The sequence below is a fragment of the Bombina bombina genome, chromosome 1 (genome assembly GCF_027579735.1).
Source record: "Bombina bombina isolate aBomBom1 chromosome 1, aBomBom1.pri, whole genome shotgun sequence".
In the NCBI taxonomy this organism is placed as follows: Eukaryota; Metazoa; Chordata; class Amphibia; order Anura; family Bombinatoridae; genus Bombina; species Bombina bombina.
The window spans coordinates 1,285,505,768-1,285,527,326 of NC_069499.1; positions in this window are offsets into that span (position 1 = coordinate 1,285,505,768).

Below are 21,559 nucleotides of genomic sequence, written 5' to 3' on the forward strand. Positions count from 1 at the left end.
ATAAACAGCTCCCAATCTAAAATTCCTATATTTGCCTTTATAAAATTATTTGTGGAATTCCATAGTAGCGACAAGACTCCTTAGTTAATCTATCTTAACAAGAGAGCTTTTGAGAAATTAGGCCTATCATCTTTTGTCTCTGGCTGTAAAGACTGTACAAAATACATTCAGCTGCATTTAGTACTGTAGATAAGAGCTTGCTAGGTTTATCACCTTCATGGAAAAAACATTTTCTGTGAAAGACTTATCCGTCAGGCGCAACTTTTGTGAGTTTTCTTAATTTATGTACCAGCTGGCTGTTTTTTGCATGTAAATCGGACAAGAGACTGCATGATGTAAATGATTCCAGAAGCGGATTTAATAGTACAAGCAGATGAAGGTGCAGCCATTACAGTGGACAGTTGTTCCACCCCTGTTTTTAAACCCTTCTTCTCACTGTTTTACTTTTCTCTTTTCCACGCATAGAGTAGTAGACATAAAATAAAGATAATATTTTTCACTTTTATAGAAGCTGTAACATTAAACTTTGGGGTTCTACAGAAATGAATGTGTGTGTTTAGCAACTGACAATCTTTCCATGGAATCATAACTGTTTGCAAGGACTATGGTTTGCACATCTACACATGGACTATTGCTTTCACTTGGATCAGTTAGGTAAATAGAGAAGCTGAAATTTTGGCCTTATTTAGAGAAGGAATACCTGTTATTTTGGGGCTGGACTGACCTTGTTAGGTATGGTCCGACTGATATATTTCCTCTGTGAGCACAATTTGGCTAAAAGATGCTACTCCCAGGTGGTAACCGGGCCATAGAACAAGCCACTGAGGTGTTGTTCATTCCTGGCACATTCTTCTCTTTCTGTATGTATTTGTATTATGACGCTAGGGAGGTCTCCCTAAGGGTGATGGGAGAAATCAGACGTGGACTCCCTTGCCCAATGTGCTTAGTGGGATAAGGCTGCACTTCACTGACAAGACCAAAGGTGGTTGAAACGATCATCTGGGGTTGTCATTTCCCTTGTTCAGAGGAGGATTGCCTGGTATTTTGGGGCTAAACTGACCTTAGGCGGGATTGGACTGATATACTTTAGGAAAGTTTTTCTCTGTGAAAAAACACAATTATGCTAAAAGAAGCTACTACCAGGGATAACAGGACCATAGAACAAACCACTGAGCTGTTGTTCATTCCTGGCACACTGCTTCTCTTTCTGTATGTATTTGTATTATGACGATGGGGAAAGTCTCCCTAAGCGTGATGGGGAAAACCAGACGTGGACTCCTTGCTCAATGTTCTTAAAGGGATATGGCTGCACCTCACTGACAAGACCAAAGGTGGTTGAAACGATCATCTGGGGTTGTCATTTCCCTTGTTCAGAGGAGGATTGCCTGGTATTTTGGGGCTAAACTGATCTTGTGAGGCTGGATTGGACTGATATATTCCAGGAAAGCTTTCCTCTGTGAAAAGCACAATTGGGCTAAAATAAGGTACTCCCAGATGGTAACTGGGCCATAGAACAAGCCACTAAGCTGTTTGATCTTGGCAGACTGCTTCTCTTTCTGTAGTTACTTGTATTATGACCCTGGGGACTCCTTGCCCAATGTGCTTAGAGGGATATGACTGCACCTCACTGATGAGGCCCCAAGGAGGCAGAAACAATATTCTTTCGAATATTAGAGCTTTTATACTTTCTATTTTATGTCATGTTTCTTTCTACTCAATTTTATGTGGGCATTATATATAGTCCAGGTAAGATATCATATAATCTGGTTAGCTAGCCAGGTCTGTTATTGAGTGCAACTTTAGCACACCATGATTATGAAAAGCCTAAATTATACATACATTGATTTCATATAGTGCAGTTTACTAAGAACAATAACCAATGAAAACAAGCATATTGACAGACAGTTATTTTATTTAAAAAAACTATTTAATTCAATATATTCAAAGTATGGTCACTTCAAATACTTATTAAGATCTGTTTTTAATATATTTTACATTTCAAGATATTAACAGACAGTAATTGCTAATTAAAATACATCACATATTAAAGATTGCAGTGAGCAGTGTATTCTGTTCCTAGAAAAAGTGAATAAGGATAATTAAAATGATATATTTTAGACCCCCAATGGCCCTGCTTTATTTATCCCCTGGCTAACCAAGTGACCATTACTCTCAATTTTTAAAGCCTAAGGAAGTGGGGGCTAGAGCAAATGACCACCATTCTGCATGCCCATATACAGAAAGAAGAGAGCCTCTGTTTCAGTGTCTGTTTTTTGACTGAAGCAAAGGTGCCAGAAGTTCTCTCTGTTTTCTGTAAACAAAGCTCATTCTGCATGTAGAATCTCATACACATAGTTTACTGCACTAATATTGGAGCTTTGCTTTTTGACAAATTATTCACTTAGATCTATCTTTTCTAATAAGTTGTAAATTTCTATTTGTGAAACCATGCTCTATCATCTCTCTTTATCTCCGGAATAACCTATTGAAGAGCCCAAACTCTTTAATGCTTCATTTAGGGCCAGCTTACTAGTGTATCGCAAAATTGAGCTTTCACAAGCACAATATTTGCACTCCACTCGTAATACCTATGTTAGAAGTTGAGTGCATTTTTTTTTTTTAAACATAATTATTAAATATTAAAAAATGGCTTCAAATGTTCAAGAGCAGAGAAGAACGTTGATGGACCTAGATGAAGTTGAGGTAACTTAAATGGTATCGTTTCAGAAAAAAAAAGATTTATAAAATAAAGTGAAGATTATCAATATATATATATATATATATATATATATATATATATATATATATATATATATATATATATATATATATATATATACATATATATATATATATATATATGTACACACAGTATATATACTGTGTATATATATATATATATATATATATATATATATATATATACACACACACACACGCATATTTTTTAATATTTGTATATCAGATGAGACATTGATGATTCTTGATTTCATATAGTAAAAGTTTAATTTTAATATACTATCACATTAATGCAATTAATATATAATTGTTTTTTTTATGACATTTTTAAAGACATTACAATTTCAGTTTATGGTAGCATCGTATGCTCAATCATCCATATGATGTATACTATAATCTTGAAATAGATTTCCTTGAAATGAAAATGAAAAAAATATTATAGCTATGTGCTGATTTTATTGTTTTATAAATTTATAGATATATGATAAGAATTCAAGGATCAAAAGTGCCACTCTGACATGTTTCAGTGTAGTAATGTAAAATATTGATCTTACCACCTGCGCAAAAAAATGGAAATTAGATAATTTATATATTTTTTTTTTCTATATGCATTAAAATCCTTATCTCCCTTTCTCTCTCTCTCTCTCTCTCTCTCTCTCTCTCTCTCTCTCTCTCTCTCTCTCTCTCTCTCTCTCTCTATCTCTCTTTTACTCTCTATCTATATCTCTATATTTATTTTTCTATTTATATATAAATATATATTTATATTTACATAGTAAAAGAGAGATAGAGATAGATATCAATATATAATAAAACATGTTTTGCTTAATCTTTAATACGAATAATCTAATACATTTTTTATATTTTTTTAAACTATATGTAATGCCCATTCCCGCAGCATTGCACAACCCACATTGATATACGAATATAATTTATAATGTTCAAACCTCTAGATTTTAGTATTTTTAAAGCTAATACAGACAGACTATTATCTCATGCATTCTTGTTTGCTTTTCACATCATTAGACTACTAAACCATGTGTGCCCTATAAATAACATTGTTTACAGTTCAGTGTAATTATTCTGGAATCAGCAATAATTGTGTAAAAAACAATATTTGCGCTTCACTCCTAATACCAATACATGCAATTGTGCGCTGGTATTTCAAGTGGCCCGCATTGAGAACATGACCTGGCGTTCGCACTGCACAGAAGCTTTGCACTCAATAGAGCATGCTTCCATAGGCTCCAATGGGAGCCTCATTCTCATGCCGTGCGACACGGCATGAGATCTAGAGCAGCAAAGAGGGTAAGTCGCGCAACGATGGGCAACAAATATAAATATATATATTCTGATATACATATATATTTATGTGTTAATATGTGTATATACACATATTAACACATAAATATATATATGTATATAAGCCTATACATATATATTTACAGGGAACACACAGTTCCCATAGACCACATTGTAAATGCATTCAGTGCAATTTTTTCTAACACCCCAGACCCGCCAACTTTAACCCCAAAAACGGCTTTTTACAGGTTTTTTTAAATTAAAAAATAAAAAGCTACATTTAAAAAAAAAAAAAAAAATAATAATATACAGTATATATACTTTATTCTGAGGGCAATTGTGGGTTATTTTGAAAATTAACCAGAGGTTTGACCTCTGGTTAATTTTTGGAGCGCTATTTGCTAACTCGAGCTCACGGTAGCAATAACCAGCCACTTGTAATGGCTGGTTATTTATAATGCGTCCGCAAACGGGAGACTTGGCCCGTTTGCAGGCGTGCAATAAATTAGCGTTCCACTTGTAATCTGGGCCATATTGTGTCTGTCTGCAGAGGCTTAGATACAATCAAATATTTATAAATTATATTAATATAACCATGGTGGTTGTAAAAAACTAGTGAATGGTTAATAAAGGGTAATATTTGTCTTTTTACAGTTTAAAACGTTTGTTGTAGACGGTTCCTTTTAAATGTATCCTGTAACAGGATATAATGTATCATATAGGAGATAATTGAGATAAGTAGGGAGTTCCCCCTATCCAGAGTAAGGAATATAAGTAATTCATGACACAAGGGTAGTTTGTTTGAAATAATGTTCAACACTCAAAGTAGCTGAACAGGACTTACAATTTTGCTTCAATGTTGCATCTGTGATCCCCCTTGAAAGCTACAAGGAAATAACTGAATAGTGAGGTGGCATGTAGTCTATCAACTGTGAGTGAACACGTAAGCGTGACATCATCAGAAGCTCTTTGGAGAGCCCGGTAGTCCTTGAACTCCGTATACTGTAGGAATTGATGTGTGCAGACTAAACAAACTTAGACTTGCTTATTGATATTAGTTATCAGAGGAAAAGGAATGCAAGCAGTGTCGTTAGTTGCGTGCACGGAAATGGAGATGGTTTCTCTGTGTAGGCAAAATTAACACAGAAAGTGTCAGAGCAATAATGTAAGAGATATGATATTTAAACAAATTGTGGAAGTGGTATTGAAAATGTTAAACCTGAATATCCAAATTCCAAGACAAAGCTTAGTGTTCTTAAAACATAGGTTTGTAGCAGATAGGTTCTGGAATCCAAGTTGCTTTGGAGAGGCTAGGAGAAGTGTCCACAATCTTTGGGGCCGATTTATCATGCCTCGTATGCGGCACCTCTGAGACGGCGGACAGTGATCATCCCGATCAGATACGACCAGGATGATAGACACCCCCTGCTAGGAAATGCTTGTTTAATGATAAATCCGCTGTCGGCATTTATTGATGCGCGGCGGACATGATCCGCTACAGCGGATCATGTCCGCCCACACAATGTTAAATCGGCCCCTTAGACACTAACAAATTACCCAGCACTGATTAAAGGGGATGAGGCCTTTTATAGGAGGTAAAATAGAGCAAAAACCCTCCCAAATATAAAGAGAAAGTGTAAGGCAACAAAAACTCCAGGAATGTATGACACTACCACACAATTATTTATATAAAAAAAATAATACAATTATAACAATAATAATGTTAAATGTAAAACTTATGTTGTAAAAAATGTAAATGTAAAAAATGTAAAAAAACATACCAAGCTGAACTTGAATTGCCTTATGTGATATGTAGGGGACTCCATGGGAGCATATAGGTCTGTGAGATAAGCTAGGTATATAATTTTTACTAATAATGGAGGAGCTGACACATGTATGTTTATAGATTGTTGGAAAGTCCAATACTTGTGATGCAAGTGTTCATATAATTGTAATGTACAATTTCTAATTTTGATATTTTCAAAAATGGTACAATGTACTGCTTGTATATTAAATGTATTACTTTTACGCTTATTTGTGATTGTTAAGAATGTAATTAAAGTTTAAAAATAATAAATAAAAAAATAAAAAAATATATACTGTAAAATGAATATTCAAAGTAATCTAACTGTATTCTTTGTATAATAAACGTATAGCTTTAATATTTTTCTTTAAAAAATAAAAATAAAATAATCAAACAACTTTACTGACTGGTTATTTATTTATAGTTTTTTTCTTTGCAAAACAAGAATTCTTTTAAGTTTTTTAGTTTCTTGGAGTGGAAGCAATGTTAGCAGGGAGTGTTGAATTCCTTAATTCCCATCTTGTTGTTATTTCTCCTTTAATTAACCGGATGACATCTGCCATTATGCGGTATACATGTGTTATGTCCATCTCCTCGTACACAGGTCTAAGCTGCCACTCCTTCTTGCTTTTGGGAAATAAAGGTATAAATTGAAGCTGTCCAAAAGAATTGCGGAGTTCTGATTGACATTTTATTGTATCTTGTAGTTGATTGACATTTCTATTGTGGGCTATAATTGCTAATTTTGTCCGTGCTTCCATTGCATCCATTTGAAAATGGATGCGTTTAGACCGATATTTGCGTACGAGGCTGTGAAATACTTCAAGACCTACCTATGTGGCAGAATAGACGTAGGCGTTTCACATTTTTGTCTATCTGAGGGTTGCAGATTATTTTCTGTAGTTCAATAAATTCATTTGATTGTTTGGTTAACCATTTCTGTTCCCTTTCTTTGTCTTCTTTAAGTTTGTTGTGGTTGCAATTTTTGATATGTATCTCACTTTCCCATTGGTGAATATTTAGGATATGGTATAGATCAGACTTTCAAATGTCCATGAGCTTTTCCTTATTTCCAGGACACACCATACATGAAGTCCATAAATGATTCACAATGGCTGAAATCCAAGGTGACAAATCTGAACATGACTTTTTGCAACTGATGGCATGTATTTTTTTCTTTCATGTAATTGGCAAGAGCCCATGAGCTAGTGACGTATGGGATATACAATCCTACCAGGAGGGGCAAAGTTTCCCAAACCTCAAAATGCCTATAAATACACCCCTCACCAAACCCACAATTCAGTTTTACAAACTTTGCCTTCTATTGAGGTGGTGAAGTAAGTTTGTGCTAGATTTCTACGTTGATATGCGCTTCTCAGCATTTTGAAGTCTGATTCCTCTCAGAGTACAGTGAATGTCAGAGGTATGTGAAGGGAGTATCACCTATTGAATTCTATGGTTTTCCTTGTGGGAAATCTTTTTCATAGGTTCTCTGTCATCGGTCGTAGAGATTCATCTCCTACCTCTCTTTTTCAGATCGATGATATACTCTCATATTCCATTACCTTTACTGATAACTGTTTCAGTACTGGTTTGGCTATCTGCTATATGTGGATGGGTGTCTTTCGGTAAGTATGTTTTTATTACTTAAGACACTCTCAGCTATGGTTTGGCACTTTATGTATTAATATAAACTTCTAAATATATGTATTGTACTTATATTTGCCATGAGTCAGGTTTATGTATATTTCTTTTTGGAGACTATCAGTTTCATATTTGGGAAAAAAACATATTTAGGAAAATATTTTTCTTACCTGGGGTATAGTCTTTTTTCAAATTGACTGCTTTTTCATTAAATTTTCGAGTGCAAAATTAGGCTCGCAAAATGCTGATGTTTATTGCTTCATTCTTGGTGCGAGAATTTTTTTGGCGCGAAGGTACGTCCGGTGACGCAAATTCATCATTTCCGGCGTCTTAGTTGACGCTGAGTTTCCTTGCACAAGGTTGCGTCTGCAATGACGCAAGTGTGTCATGTTGTTAGCGCCAAAAAAATTCATTTTGCGTTGTGCGCCATACTTGGCGAAAAATAATTTCATTATTTAAAGCCCCATTCCTATATGCCTCTTGCCTTTTTCTATGTCAGAGGGCTATGCTGTTTGCATATGTACCCATTCCTGAAACTACCATATAAGGAAATTGATAATTTTGCTTTATATGTTGTTTTTTCTCTTACATTTGCAAGATGTCTCAATCTGATCCTTTCTCAGAAACCACTGTTGGAACCCTGCTGCCTGGTAACAGTTCTACCAAAGCTAAGTGTATCTGATTATATCTCCAGCTGTGGTATGTAATAGTTGTCATGATAAGCTTTTACATGCAGAGAATGTATCCATCAGTAATAGTACAATGCCTGTTGTTCCTTCAACATCTAATGTACATGATATCCCTGTGAATAGAAAAGATTATATTGCTGATGCGATTCAGAAGGCTTTGTCTGCTATCCTGCCTTCTAATAAACATAAAAGGTCTTTTAAAACTTCTCATAAAGTTGATGAAATTTCAAATGACCGACAACATATTGAATTATCCTCCTCTGAAGAGGTTCTATCTGATTCAGAAGAATATTGACACTGACAAATCTACTTATTTATTTAAAATGTAGTATATCCGTTCCTTGTTAAAAGAGGTGTTGATTATGTTGGATATTGAGGAAACTAGTCCTCTTGATACTAAAACTAGTAAACCTTTAAATTCTGTTTATAAACCTCCTGTGGTTACTCCAGAGGTATTTCCAGTTCCTGATGCTATTTCTGATATGATTTCTAAGGAATGGATTAGGCCTGGCACTTCTTTTATCCCTTCTTCAAGGTTTAAAAAATTGTATCCTTTGTCAGTAGTTAGATTGGAGTTTTGGGAAAAATATCCCCAAAGTTGATGGGGCTATTTCTACTCTTGCCAAACGCACTACTATTCCTATGGAAGATAGTACTTCCTTTAAGGACCCTTCAGATAGGATATTTGAATCTTATCCAAGGAAAGCTTATTTATATTCTGGCTATCTTCTCAGGCCTGCCATTCAATTGCTGATGTTGCAGCTGCATCAACTTTTTGGTTGGAAAGTTTAGCGCAACAGAAAATGGATCCTGATTTGTCTAGCATTGTTCGCTTGCTTCAACATGCTAATCATTTTATCTGTGATGCCATTTTTGATATCATCAAAATTGATGTTAAATCTATGTCTTTAGCTATTTTAGCTAGAAGAGCTTTGTGGCTTAAATATTGGAATGCTGACATGGTATCTAAGTCTAGATTGCTATCTCTTTCTTTCCAAGGTAATAATTTATTTGGTTCTCAGTTGGATTCGATTATTTCAACTGTCACTGGGGGGAAGGGAGTTTTTTTTGCCTCAGGGTAAAAGACCTAAGGGTAAATCTAAAACTTTTAACCATTTTCGTTCCTTTCAACAAAATAAGGAACAGAAAGCCAATCCTTGCCCCAAAGATTATGGTTCCAATTGGAAACCTTCTTCAAGTTGGAGTAAATCCAAGCCGTTTAAGAAACCAAAGCCAACCCCCAAGTTGGCATGAAGGTGCGGCCCTCATTCCAGTTCAGCTGGTAGGGGACAGATTAAGAATCTTCCAAAGCATTTGGGCAGATTCTGTCCAAAATCAATGGATTCAGAGTATTGTCTCTCAAGGGTACCAAATAGGATTCAGAGTAAGACCTCCTGTGAGAAAAAATTTTCTCTCACGCATCCCAGCAAATCCAGTAAAGGCTCAGGCTTTTCGGAAGTGTGTTTCAGACTTGGAGCTTTCAGGGGTAATCATACCATTTCAGTTTCAGGAACAGGGTCTGGGGTTTTATTCAAATCTATTCATTGTCCCAAAGAAAGAAAATTCATTCAGGCCAGTTCTGGATCTGAAAATTTTGAATCGTTTTGAAAGAGTGCCAACTTTAAAAATGGTGACTATAAGGACTATTCTGCCTTTTGTTTAGCAAGGTCATTATATGTCCACGATAGACTTACAGGATGCATATCTTCATATTCCGATTCATCCAGACCACTATCAGTTTCTGAGATTCTCTTTTCTAGACAAGCATTACCAATTTGTCGTGCTTCCATTTGGCCTAGCGAAAAGTCCAAAGGATATGGCAGCAATAAGTTGTTTCTCAATGGTCTTCATTAGAGCACAACAAACAAAATAGCAGCAACGTTTCGGGAGCTTCCTCCTTTTGTCAAGCATTGCTTGACAAAGGGTGGAAGCTCCCAAAACGTCGCTGCTATTTTGTTTGTTATGCTCTAATAAAGACCATTGAGAAACCACTTATTGCTGCCATATCCTTTGGACTTTTCATTACATGGTAGGGTCTGGTGGTACCCCTATGTGGCGTGCAAGTGGTGCAGGTGCTGACTGATACTCTTTGAATTTGATCCATTTGGCCTAACGACAGCTCCAAGAGTCTTTTCAAAGGTTCTCTGTGCCCTACTCTCTGTAATCAGAGAACGGGGTATTGCAGTGTTTCCTTATTTGGACGATATCTTGGTACTAGCTCAGTCTTTTCATTCTGCAGAATCTCACACAAATGAACTAGTGTTGTTTCTTCAAAGACATGGTTGGAGGATCAATTTACCAAAAAGTTCCTTGATTCCTCAGACAAGGGTCACCTTTTTAGGTTTCCAGATAGATTCAGTGTCCATGACTCTGTAACAAGAGACTATTAAAATTGGTTTCAGCTTGTCGGAACCTTCAGTCTCAACCATTCTCTTCAGTAGCTATATGCATGGAAGTTTTAGGTCTCATCACTGCAGCATCAGACGCGATCACCTTTACTTGCTTTCATATGAGACCTCTCCAGCTTTGTATGCTGAATCAATGGTGCAGGGATTATACAAAGATATCACAATTAATATCCTTAAATCCCAATGTTCGACTCTCTCTGACTTGATGGTTAGATCACCATCGTATAGTTCAAGGGGCTTCTTTTGTTCGTCCAACTTGGACTGTGATCACAACAGATGCAAGCCTTTCAGGTTGGGGAGCTGTCTGGGGATCTCTGACAGCACAAGGGGTTTGGAAATCTCAAGAGGCGAGGTTACCAATCAATATTGTAATTCAGGGCTCTTCAGGTTTGGCCTCTGTTGAAGAGAGAACCATTCATTTGTTTTCAGACAGACAATATCACAACTGTGGCATATGTCAATCATCAGGGTGGGACTCACAGTCCCCTAGCTATGAAAGAAGTATCTTGGATACTTTATTGGGCGGAATCCAGCTCCTGTCTAATTTCTGCGGTACATATTCCAGGTGTAGACAATTGGGAAGTGGATTATCTCAGCCGTCAGACTTTACATCTGGGGGAGTGGTCGCTCCATCCAGATGTGTTTTCTCGGATTGTTCAGATGTGGGGTTTTCCAGAAATAGATCTGATGGCTTCCCATCTAAAAAAGAAACTTCCCAGGTACCTGTCCAGGCCCAGGGATCCTCAGGCAGAGGCAGTGCATGCAATAGCAGTTCCTTGGTGTTACCAACTTGCTTATATCTTCCCACCTCTTGTTCTTCTTCAAAGAGTGATTTCCAAGATCATAATGGAACAATCGTTTGTGTTTCTGGTAGCTCCAGCATGGTCTCACAGGTTTTGGTATGTGGATTTTGTCCGGTTGTCCAGTTGCCAACCTTGGCCACTTCCTTTAAAACTAGACCTTCTGTCTCAAGGTCCGTTTTTCCATCAGGATCTCAAATCATTAAATTTGAAGGTATGGAAATTGAATGCCTAGTGCTTAGTCATAGAGGTTTCTCTGACTCAGTGATTAATACTATGTTACAGGCTCGTAAATCTTTTTCTAGGAAGATGTATTATCGAGTTTGGAAGACTTATATTTCATGGTGTTCTTCTCATAAATTCTCCTGACATTCTTTTAGAATTCCTAGAATGTTACACTTTCTTCAGGATGGTTTGGATAAAGGATTGTCTGCAAGTTTGTTGAAGGGACAAATCTCTGCTCTTTCTGTTTTATTTCACAGAAAGATTGCTAAGCTTCCTGATATTCACTGTTTTGTACAGGCTTTGGTCCGTATCAAGCCTGTCATTAAATCAATCTCTCCTCCTTGGAGTCTTAATTTGGTTTTGAAGGCTTTACAGGCTCCTCCATTTGAGCCTATGCATTCTTTGGACATTAAACTATTTTCTTGGAAAGTGTTGTTCCTTTTGGCCATCTCTTCTGCTAGAAGAGTTTCTGAATGCACTGCTCTTTCTTGTGAATCTCCTGTTCTGATTTTCCATCAGGATAAGGCAGTTTTGCAGACTTCATTTAAATTTCTACCTAAGGTTGTGAATTCTAACAATATTAATAGAGAAGTTGTTGTTCCCTCTTTGTGTCCTAATCCTAAGAATTATTTGGAGAGATCCTTACATTTTTTGGATGTTGTAAGAGCTTTTAAATATTATATTGAAGCTACTTAAGATTTCAGGAAGACTTCTAGTCTATTTGTTATCTTTTCTGGTTCTAGGAAAGGTCAGAAAGCTTCTGCCATTTCCTTGGCATCTTGGTTAAAGCTTTTGATTCATCATGCTTATTTGGAGTTGGGTCAGGCCCAGCCTCAAATAATTACAGCTCATTCTACTAGATCAGTCTCCACTTCATGGGCTTTTGAGAATGAAGCATCATTTTTGCAAAGCAGCAACTTGGACTTCTTTGCAAACATTTACTAAATTCTACCGTTTTGATGAATTTGCTTCTTCAGAAACAGTTTTTGGTAGAAAATGTCTTCAGGCAGCTGTTTCAGTTTGATTCCTCTGCTTATGTTTAAGTTTTTTTCTTTTCAACTATGAGAAAAAACTTATGGCTGTTATTATTTTTATCCCTCCCTCTCTAGTGACTTTTCTGTGGTGTTCCACATCTTGGGTATTACTATCCCATACGTCACTAGGTCATGGACTCTTGCCAATTGCATGAATGAAAACATAATTTATGTAAGAAATTACCTGATAAATTAATTTCATTCATATTGGCAAGAGTCCATGAGACCCACCCTTTTTATGGGGGTTATGATTTTTTTGTATAAAGCATAATTATATTTCCAGTTCCTTTTTTTGATGCTTTTTACTCCTTTCTTTATCACCCCACTACTTGGCTATTCATTAAACTGAATTGTGGGTGTGGTGAGGGGTGTATTTATAGGCATTTTGAGGTTTGGGAAACTTTGCCCCTCCTGGTAGGATTGTATATCCCATACGTCACTAGCTCCTGGACTCTTGCCAATATGAAATAAATGAATTTATCAGGTAAGTACTTACATAAAATATGTTTTTTTTCTCAGATTTTTTAAATAAAGGCAGATGTCTTATTGTTGGCATATCGTGGGATACTCCTCTCTTATAAAAAATTATTTATACTAACATGCCTGTCTGTGGCAACTACAACAGCCTTTATACACACAATTATTAGATTGTTTAAGCAATGCCTAAATGCCTTGGCCTCCTGGCTACTGGGGATGTTGTCTCTGTTACTCAAGTGATGTTAAAATCAAATCTTTCTTGATTTTGCCTCCATAACAGTGTAATGTATGTGCAATACTTAGCCAAAAATCCTGGGCTATCGCATTGCCCATCCCATGTTATGGTGACTAGACGTCCTCTCATGGCTAAAATATTAGATTGGTGTTCTAATATCCAATGCTTGTCAATTGCTGGAAATATGTATGTTTGTTGGTATTTATAAGTTTGCTTACTAATGAACTGCAAACCAAGATATTTAGTTAATTCTTGTATGTTGGTATATTGGTTTCTGCTGAATTAAATAGCAGCACAAAATAGAATGTTTCCTGTTGGCATTTGTCAGATTGTTCCTCCTTCCTCGCATTCACCACTTACATCCAGTAATGTCTTTTTTTTTTTTGTAATAATTTTTTTCTTTTTATTTAATTCCAGCAAAATATAACAAAAACCAAATCAACAGGTGAAAACAAAAACATAAATTAAGACTTTCCAATATTATCTTTTGCACCACGCAGGGTCAAAACATTTTGTATCATACAATATTATGTTAACAAGGTTCCAGACTAAAATTTAATAATTTCCTCAAGAATCAATTTCGCTGCTGGATTTTAAATTCTTCCTTCCCCCAGAAAGGGAAAGACAACACAGGTACAAAGGAATAAACAAACAGAAGAAAGAGAGAGAAAAAAAAAAAAGAAATTGAAAAAACCCCCAAGAAAAAAAAAAAAAAAATGGAAAAAACCCCCATCCCCACCCCCTGCCACCCAGCCAGCACACCTTTCTCAAAGACCCTCAATCCATGAGTGAGGAAACACATTTAATATTGTCAATTCAGCAAAACTAATTGACTGCAAGTATGGATAAAGAATCTGTTTTTGGAGTGGTCTTGAATAAGTTAAAATAACTGGGGCCCACTTCCATAAGAAGTTCTTAATCCTAATTTCTGATGCATTCTTAAGATGATAAGATTCATAAACTATTTGTTCCTGAATAGCTTTGAATATCACAGTTAGCCCTGGTACATGATTAGCCTTCCAGTTTTTAAGCAGGCAGCCTCTAACCAGGAGTATAATAGTGTTAAGACTATTTCTAGTACTATTGCTAAGAGCATTTTGTGAGGAAGCCAAGAGCAAGACTTCCTCTAAGGAAAGTCCTATCGAGACTTTATATAATTTATTAAACCAAAAAATTATCTTTAGCCAAAGCTGTCTCACTCTGGGGCAGCACCAGAACATATGACCTATATCCGCTGAATTAAAATAACAGCGTGGACATCTGCTAGTCCTTGTTATATAAAACTTAGATAACCTAAGTGGGGATAGATAGAAATTATTGATCAACTTCATGTAGGATTCCTTTATAGCCACTGGTACTTTACATTTATGGAGAGAGTCAAAACTCTGTTTTATTTTTTTATGATCCAATGTAGGCATTAGTGAGGACCAAACATTACAGATATTATCCAGATATAGCAAGCTTTGTTTATTCAACATAATGTTGTATAGCAGTGAGATCGATGAATCTCCTGCCAGCAATTTTTTAATGGAAAGTCTAATATCTGACCATGCAATTGATAGGGGAAACAGCCAATTTTGTGAGAAAACAAAATGGCGTAATTGAAAATATGCAAACAGGTTCGTCTTGGGCAGCTCATATTTATTAAACAAAGATCGACACATATGTATTTGACCGTTTCCGTCTAATAATTGATTCACAAAAATTAGCCCTTTTTGAGCCCATTCTCTAAATACTTCCTGATACATCCCTGGTAAAAAATTAGGATTCCCAATAATCGGTAAAAATTCAGAGACTGTATAATCTATATCCAGGGATTTGCAGAACTTTTGCCAGGCAATAATTATATTTTTAACAGTAGAAAGTCCACAGATGTTCTGAGGTAACTTACGTACCGGGAGATGCAGAATAGCCTTTAAAGAAAATGGCGTAATTAAAAAAGTTTCCAGATCTCCTGAAGAGATAATATCAGTTCCTGCAAGCCAATCTACTGCTGTTTTAACCATAGCCACTATATTATATAGTTTGAGATTAGGGAGAGCCAGACCGGCCGATTCAACTTTTTGCATTAATCTAAGGAGCGAAATACGAGTTTTTTTATTATTCCAGATAAATCTTGAAAACTGTGTATAGATCTTCTTTAGGTCTTTATTGAGAATAAATAAGGGAAGATTCTGGAGAGGATAAAGAAGACGAGGAAATATGATAGATTTTATTAAGTTAATCTTAGCTGTAATTGACAGTGGAAATACCGCCCATATCTGCAGATCTCTTTCGATTTTTTGGAATAAAGATTCAAAGTTAGCTTTATACCACTGAGTCTGATTTTTGTGTAAAACTAAACCCAGGTACTTAATAGTATCGACCACTTTAAACGGTATACTAGATATAGCGGGAGCATTACCTAAGCACATTAACTCGCTTTTTTCTAAGTTGATCCTATACCCTGAAAAGGAACTAAAGTCATTGAGAGCTTGTAAAAGGACCGGTATAGATTGCTGGTAATCAGCTAAGAAGATCAGCACGTCATCAGCATAAAGTAACATTTTGAGTTTCTGTGGGCCCATCTGGACTCCAATCAAGATATCTCTACAGAGAATTGCCAGAGGCTCAAGCGCAATATTAAATAACAATGGTGATAGGGGACAGCCCTGTCTGGTGCCTCTCTGCAGAACTATCCCGGGAGACAAATGACCATTAATAAGGAGAAAAGATATTGGTTTTGAATAGAGTTTAGATATAAATTGTAAAAAATTACCTTTAAACCCGAAATTATCTAATGCCCTAAATAGATACTGCCATACAATTGAGTCAAATGCTTTGACTGCGTCCAATGATAAGATAGAAACATCTCGGAACAGGGGTTTCTTCCTGTTTTGATCTATATTCCAGGCATAATCTAGAAAATGTATAAGCTTGCGAATATTTTTTGTAGAATTTCTGGCAACCATAAATCCTGTCTGATCAGGATGAATAATTTTTTGAAGGCCCGTTGAAAGTCTAAAGGAAATAATAGTCATCAAGATCTTGTAGTTTGAATTAAGCACAGAGATTGGCCTATAAGATGCTGGGTCTTCCGCATTCTTACCTTTCTTTAATATCAAAGAAATATTAGCTGCAGAAAAAAAACTCGAAATAGTACCCTTGGACGAAAAATATTGATTAAACAATTTTTCCAAGATTAGCAAGAGGTCTTCACCAAGACATTTATAAAACTCTGCTGGCAGCCCATCCGGCCCTACCACTTTATTTAATTTAAGATTATTTATAGCATTTCTTATTTCATCTATAGAGATGGGTGCGTTAATTGACGTTAAATCATCAATATGCATTTGGGGCATCTTAATCTTGGTCCAAAATACTTCTTGATTCAACTCATTTGATTCTATTCTGGAATAAAGTTGTTGATAATAGGAAAAAAAACCTCAGAGATTTCTCTAGATTCAGTAAAGCGATCATTACCTGTCTGAATAGCAAGAATCAGATTTTTTTCTTTCTAATTTTAGTTAACCTAGCAAGATGTTTAGCTGAACAGCCATGGAAGCCTTTAAATTGTAAGCTAATTTTAGCTTCCTCCTCTAGTGTTCTTTTATTTAAAAATAGGTCTCTTTCCTTCCTATTATCTAAATACTTCTTCCAATTAGTTTCTGTGCAATCTGAACAGTATTTTCTAAAATAATTCCTCACTTTATTGGTGATCTGCACTTCCCATGCTCTATTTTTTCTCTTAACTAGACTTATATAGGCCTGGATCTCTCCTCTAATCACCGTTTTAAACGCTTCCCAAAATATTTCAGGTTTTCCAAGATAATTCATATTATGTGAACAATTTTCCTGCCAGACAGACTTCAATTTATTGATGAATCTAAGGTTAGAGCATAGATATCTGGGAAAAAAGAATCTAGATATATGAGCCCTGCTTTCAGCTATTGGAAGAGATAGTGCAATGATCGCATGGTCAGATATTATAATTTCTCCAATCTCCGCCTCTAATTTATTTACTGCTAGAATTTCAGATATTAAAAAAAAATCTATTCGAGAAAATGTTCTGTGAACTTTTGACTCGCATGAAAAAGCCTGTGTATCTGGGTTCTTAATTCTCCAAATATCAACCAATTTTAACATTTGACAGAATTGTTTCAAGCATTTTGCATTTCTATTATATTGTGATCTATTTTTCTTAGTTAGCCTATCAAGTATCGGACATAATGTTGCATTAAAATCCCCTCCTAAAATAATAGCTTTTGATATAAAAGGAATTAGCCGTACTCCTAGCTCCTCCCAAAACACTCTAGAAAAAACATTAGATGCATAGATATTACATAAAATGAAATTAAGACTCTTTATTTGAATTTGCATCAAAATAAACCTAGCGGTTGGGTCTATTTCTACATTAAGAACCTTATACTCTAGATCTTTATGTAAAAGAATCACTACCCCGCATTTTCTAGTACTCCCGGCTATAGAGATAACTTCCCCCACCCATTTTATTCTCAGTTTAGCCGCTTCTTGTTCATTAATATGTGTCTCCTGAAGAAAGACAATATCAGGTTTATTTCTGGCTAACATTTTGATAATCAGTTTACGCTTGCTAGTGGAGGAGATACCCCCTATGTTCCATGACAAAAATCTAATACCTTCAGTCATTAGAAATCTTCACCGGAAAAACTATGGCTAATATTATAAAAACAAATGTGTACTGGTACGGGCGCGCAGGGGGGGGGGGAGAGAGGAGAGGAGAGGGGGAGAAAGAAAAAAAAAAAAAAAAGGGGGGGGAAACACAACAAAATCAACCTAACACCAGCATACATATTAAGGATACTAATCTCTATGCAGATTAGATATAGCTTCACTAGAAGCTATTATCAACGACTATTCAGTACCAAGGTACTTCCTAATTTCAGTGACATCATTAAACATTAATTTAGTATCCCCTTCCTCGACTAAGATACGAGCCGGGTATAGCAGATGGGCGTTAATACCTTTTTAAATTAATTGTGTACAGTATGGGGCCATTAATCTCCTTTTAGAAGATGTCTCAGATGAGAAATCTTGAAATAATAAAACTTTGTTATTTCCAAAAACCGGAGGATCACTTTTTTTAATAAAATTTTAACAGTTCTATTTTGTCTTGGAATTTTAAAAATTTGACTATGCACAATCTATTTTTTATAGTGCCATCTGGGCCTGATCTTTTAGTACCGAGCCTATGTGCTCTCTCAATTATAAGCGGTAGCATATGAGAGGGCATCCCTAATGTTTGAGGTAGGGTGTAGGAAATAAATTTTATTAAATCCTCATATTCAGCGTTTTCAGGGAGGCCAACTAACCTAACATTATTACGCCTGGAGCGGTCTTCGAGATCCTCCAGGCGCAACTGCATATTTTTAATTTTTGAATCTTGTTTATGTATTATAGATTCTTGTACATTCATTTGATCCTCTAAGTCAGAGATTCTGGTTTCAGCCTCAAGCAACCTAGTTGAAAACTGTCTGACTTCAGTGGATAATGTAGTTATTTCCATTGATATAGTACCTAGCTCCTTCTTAATGGACTCAAATTGTGGCGAGAATAAGTCAGTTAACTTAGAGAGCAACACTTGATGGTCTATTGAGACCCCAGTGGAATCATTTAGACTATCAGTACTGGAATCAGTTATTCTATTTTTTTATCTTTAGCTAGTAATGTCTTAACTGTACGCTTCTGTAGAGTCAACATGGGTGCTTTACAGTCGTGGATGTAACGGCAAGGTATTAATTTTAAAACTTCATGCAAACACGACTCAAATACCAAATGTTTTGGTCATGCACCATTTCTTCTGGTGTTTCTTGATCTATTCCTCTTCAGATTCAACAATGGAATCTGGCAAAAAAAGTTTAATCATCTTGAGGCAAGTTCTATACTTGGTATGCCTGAAATTGCACTTGTTTCCAGACAATTAGTTCTTGTCCCATATTTGTATTAATATATGAATCTGTTGTTTGCATTCCTTTATTAATCTTGCAGACAGACTATAGGGCCTATCTATCAAGCTCCGAAAGGAGCTTGACGGCCCGTGTTTCTGGAGAGTCTTCAGACTCGCCAGAAACAGCAGTTATGAAGCAGCGGTCACAAAGACCGCTGCTCCATAACCTGTTCGCCTGCTCTGGGCAGGTGGACAGACATCGCCGGAAATCAACCAGATCGAGTACGATCGGGTTGATTGACACCCCCCTGCTGGTGGCTGTGATTGGCCACGAGTCTGCAGGGGGCAGTGTTGCACCAGAAGCTCTTGTGAGCTGCTGGTGCAATGCTGAATACGGAGAGCGTATTGCTCTCCGTATTCAGCGAGGTCTGGTGGACCTGATCCGCACTGTCGGATCAGGTCCTCCAGACTTTGATAAATAGGGGCCAATGTATCAATAGAACTTTTAAAATAAATAGATTTAGTTTTATCTAATGCTATTGATGGAGATATTAGAAATGAACTTGTATTTGGATCAGCGGAAACATCCCCCATAGTCCATGTATATTTATCTGATAACTTTTTTAAGTCTGCAGATGATGTAGACTTGGTTTTCATATCTAACATTCTTACAGTTTGAATTTTAGTCATAAGAGTTGAATGAAATGGGTTGAATACGGTGAATCTATCAATATAATTTTTGGACTCTGTATTAGTGGATGTATCAGTCATCTTTGGTTTTCTACAATGACCACAAACATTATATTTTTCAATGTCCTGCTTTAAATAAGAAATTGATTGAATGTAAAATCTGTTCATTGACATATTGATGATTTTTCCTCTTGAATTATTACATCAAGATTTTTAATGTCAGTTAATCACATTTTCCTTTTTGGTACTTGAAATGTTGAAGATGATGTAGTTGCATCCTCTGTAGAGGGTGCTGAAGTTGAAATACTTGAAGTAGATGTAGAAGGCATTGTTGACATTGTACCTATGAGACTAAATTTTGGTATAGCATTATCTTTTAGATACTTACGTGCACAATGGGTATAGTAAGCACATACAATGACAATGAGACTTGACAGTAATTTTTTTTTTTTAACCATTTCTTCTAAATTGTGATCAAATTGCTTTGTTTGCTTGAGCCACAGGCCTCTAGTTATCAAGCTCCGTAAGGAGCTTGATGGCTTCTGTTTCTGGCGAGTCTTCAGACTCGCCAGAAACAGCAGTTATGAAGCAGCGGTCACAAAGACTGCTGCTTCATAACCTGTCCGCTTGCTCTGAGCAGGCGGACACACATCGCCGGAAATCAACCCGATTGACACCCCCCTGCTGGCGGCCCATTGGCCGCGAGTCTGCAGGGGGCGTCGTTGCACCAGCAGGTCTTGTGAGCTGCTGGTGCAATGCTGAATACCATGAGCGTATTGCTCGCCGTATTCAGCGATGTCTGTCAGACCTGATCCGCACTGTCGGATCAGGTCTGACAGACAATGATAACTAGAGGCCATTGTCTTATAATTTGCTCACTGTTTGGGAACACATGTAATGAAACAGCTGGGTTTAATTTTCCCTCTTGGTTGGTGCAGTCTAGCATATTATTAATTACTAGTCCTAAAGCCCGTTCACACAGGCCATTTTTTGCAGTAAAGTGGTCCCACCCCTTGCGTTCTCTCCCTCCCACTCCCTCTCCACCTCCCTCTCTACTGCGCATGACAGCTTCAGACAAACACACTTGGCCTTTTATAATATAGGATTATATTATTATATTTATATATATGTAATTAAAAATGAATACAAAATATAGATTTATTCAAGAAACATATTAAAGGAACAGTCAAGTAAAAATATTACTTTATATATGTATTTAAGAATAAATAAAACATATTCTTCTATTTGAAGAACATTGGAATGTGAAAAATTAATATATTTAATGTCGGGTAAGTGCACTTTGTTAAACGCGATAGGGCTTGCGCAATTTTTTACACTTTTCACGCTCCAGTGAAGTCTATGGGAGAATATGTTAATATGATATTGTACCGCACGCAAAAAGCTGAAGTCGAGCCCAGTTAGCGTGCAAGCAGGAGCGATAAACAGCGCTACACTCATAATCTAGCCCTTAGTCTCTAATTTTACTCAGCAAAATAACTTAGATAAGGGACTTCTAGGTTTCAAAATAGTGGTGAAACAAATCAACAAACGTATAATAAAAAGAAGAATTTCAAACGATTAGTACCTTTTTTTCTGACAAATTTCAA